The sequence below is a fragment of the Charadrius vociferus genome, unplaced genomic scaffold (assembly GCF_000708025.1).
Source record: "Charadrius vociferus isolate BGI_N301 unplaced genomic scaffold, ASM70802v2 scaffold1109, whole genome shotgun sequence".
Classification (NCBI taxonomy): Eukaryota; Metazoa; Chordata; class Aves; order Charadriiformes; family Charadriidae; genus Charadrius; species Charadrius vociferus.
Genome location: NW_009649963.1, coordinates 37,290 through 41,059, shown reverse-complemented (window position 1 = coordinate 41,059; position 3,770 = coordinate 37,290).

The following is a 3,770-nucleotide window of genomic DNA, read 5'->3' as shown; positions in this document are numbered from 1 at the left end:
AAGCCCGGTAATGACGCCCTGTGCTTTCCTGAGGTGGGGAAGTCAGGCGGGTGAAGCTCATGCGGCGCAGCCCCGCTCCCACACGCCACCGAGACCTGATCCTGCCGCTTTTCCACCCGGAACGGGGAGCGAAATTCAGCAGTCTCCATTTCTGCTCCGGTGGGGCTGGCTACAAAGAGACAGAGCCTCATCGCTGGCCTCCTGGCCGGCTACTCGGGCTAATTAAGAGGGAAAGCGCGGTGGTTTTGTGCCCCTGCCTTGCACACATACTTTTTCCCTCCCAAACCAGGAGAAAGCCTTTCCCCCAAACCTGGAAAAAGCCATGCAAAGGGCTCCTTGGCAAAAGATGTGGGAACACACCACCCGTCCCACCAACCAACCCACCAAATCACTTCTTTTTTTCGGCACAGCAGCATCTGCTGATGCACCGGGAACCCACGCCGAGCATCTTCCAACGCCATGGGCCAGGGATGTCGCCAGTGGACACGGCATCGCCCCCGACACCCTGAACCGGTTTCTTTCTGGCGGCGAAAATAAACCCATGTTTTCGGCACAAAGCCGTGCCGGCGGCACCAAAAAGGTGACATCCACGTGGAACAGACGCCATCGCATCCCTAACGGTTGCACCGGGGGGTCCCGGTTGCAGCCAGGACACTGGGAAGCTCCTCGCCCCGAGGCCGCCTGCGTCCCTCAAATCACCCCAAAAGCAAACGTGGAGTTGGGTGGGTTGTTTTTTTTTGGTTATTTTTTGAGGTTTTTTCCACCAATTTGCCATGCCGGTCTGCATGGAGCCAGGTGCCCGTTTCCAGCTCGGACCTCCATCTTCCCGAGCGGCAGCGCTGCCCACCCACCCCCATGCCATCCAGAGACACAGGGTTGGGGGTGTGACACTAGTGGGACCCCCACCACCCACTTCCACCCCACACCCCGTTCCTGGGCCAGAAGGCGCACACATCCTGCCAGGGGTTAATTAGCTTAATTACCTGCGAGGAGACCCTTTTTTTTGGGTGGGATGGGGACACCCACCCCCCCATGACCCTTTTTTTGGGGGGGAACACCCACTCCACCCATGAGCCTTTTTTGGGGGGGACAGGACACAGGGACACCCATCCCCCCAACCCTTTCTGGGGGGGGACAGGGACACCCACCCCCTCATGACCCCTTTTTGGGGGAGACACCCACTCCACCCATGAGCCTTTTTTTGGGGGGAGACAGGGACACCTACCCCCTCCATGACCTCTTTTTTTGGGGGGGGACAGGGACACCTACCTCCCCAAGACCCCTTTTTTTGGGGGACCCACGGGGGAACCTGGAGTCGGGGGGACCCACGGAGACAGCGTGGATACGGGGGACCCAGGGGGACAACGTGGATGTGGGGGAACCACGGGGAGACCCGAGGTGGGGGGGACCCACGGGGGCAGCACAAACTGGGGGGGCACGTGGGGAGACTTGGGTTTTGGGGGACACACGGGCAGAACAGATGTGGGGGACCTATGGGGAGAGCATGGATAGGGGAGACCGGGGAGGGGGACGGGACCCATGGGGACAACGTGGATGTGGGGGACCCGCGGGGAGAATGTGGATATGGGAGACCCACGGGGGAACCTGGAGTCGGGGGGACCCACGGAGACAGCGTGGATACGGGGGACCCAGGGGGACAACGTGGATGTGGGGGAACCACGGGGAGACCCGAGGTGGGGGGGACCCACGGGGGCAGCACAAACTGGGGGGGCACGTGGGGAGACTTGGGTTTTGGGGGACACACGGGCAGAACAGATGTGGGGGACCTATGGGGAGAGCATGGATAGGGGAGACCGGGGAGGGGGACGGGACCCATGGGGACAACGTGGATGTGGGGGACCCGCGGGGAGAATGTGGATATGGGAGACCCACGGGGGAACCTGGAGTCGGGGGGACCCACGGAGACAGCGTGGATACGGGGGACCCAGGGGGACAACGTGGATGTGGGGGAACCACGGGGAGACCCGAGGTGGGGGGGACCCACGGGGGCAGCACAAACTGGGGGGGCACGTGGGGAGACTTGGGTTTTGGGGGACACACGGGCAGAACAGATGTGGGGGACCTATGGGGAGAGCATGGATAGGGGAGACCGGGGAGGGGGACGGGACCCATGGGGACAACGTGGATGTGGGGGACCCGCGGGGAGAATGTGGATATGGGAGACCCACGGGGGAACCTGGAGTCGGGGGGACCCACGGAGACAGCGTGGATACGGGGGACCCAGGGGGACAACGTGGATGTGGGGGAACCACGGGGAGACCCGAGGTGGGGGGGACCCACGGGGGCAGCACAAACTGGGGGGGCACGTGGGGAGACTTGGGTTTTGGGGGACACACGGGCAGAACAGATGTGGGGGACCTATGGGGAGAGCATGGATAGGGGAGACCGGGGAGGGGGACGGGACCCATGGGGACAACGTGGATGTGGGGGACCCGCGGGGAGAATGTGGATATGGGAGACCCACGGGGGAACCTGGAGTCGGGGGGACCCACGGAGACAGCGTGGATACGGGGGACCCAGGGGGACAACGTGGATGTGGGGGAACCACGGGGAGACCCGAGGTGGGGGGGACCCACGGGGGCAGCACAAACTGGGGGGGCACGTGGGGAGACTTGGGTTTTGGGGGACACACGGGCAGAACAGATGTGGGGGACCTATGGGGAGAGCATGGATATGGGGGACCCGGGAGGGGGACGGGACCCATGGGGACAACTTGGATGTGGGGGACCCACGGGGAGAATGTGGATATGGGGGACCCACAGTGGCAAAGTGGATATGGGAGACCCACGGGGGGACCTGGGGCGGGGGGGGTCCTCGGGGACAACTTGGATGTGGGGGACCCACGGGGAGAATGTGGATATGGGGGACCCACAGTGGCAAAGTGGATATGGGAGACCCACGGGGGGACCCGGGGTGGGGGGGCAGCACAAACTGGGGGGACACGTGGGCAGACTTGGGTTTTGGGGGACACACAGGGGCAGAACAGATGTGGGGGACCTATGGGGAGAGCATGGATATGGGGGACCCACGGGGGGACCTGGAGTGGGGGGACCCTCGGAGGGACAGTGTGGATATGGGGGACCCATGGGGGACCTGGAGTGGGGGGCACCCACGGGGAGAATGTGGATATGGGAGACCCACGGGGACACCTGAGGTGGGGGCGACCCATGGAGGCAGCACAAATTGGGGGGACACGTGGGGAGACTTGGATTTTGGGGGACACACAGGGGCAGAACAGATGTGGGGGACCTATGGGGAGAGTATGGATATGGGGGACCCACGGGGGGACCTGGAGTAGGAGGGACCCACAGGGACAGCAGAGATGAGGGACACACGGGGACAGTGTGGATGTGGGGGACACACGGGAACACCTGGGCTGAGGGGACTCATGGGGACAACGTGGGTAGGGGGGACCCACGGGGACAGTACAGATGGGGGGGACAAGCGAGGACAGTGTGGATGGGGCGCACGTGTGGGGAGACCTGGGTTTGGGGCACACACGGGGACAATGTGGGTATGGGGGACCCACAGGGGGACCTGGGGTGGGGGACACCCACGGGGAGACCTGGGTTTGGGGGAACCCATGGGGAGAGTCGGGTGGGGGGACCCATGGAGACAGCATGGATTTGGGGAACCCAGGGGGAGACCTGGGGTGGGGGAGACCCACAGGGACAGGACAAATTGGGGGGACACACGGGGACAGCATGGATGGGGGGGGCCAGTGGGGAGACATACAGGGGCAGAACAGA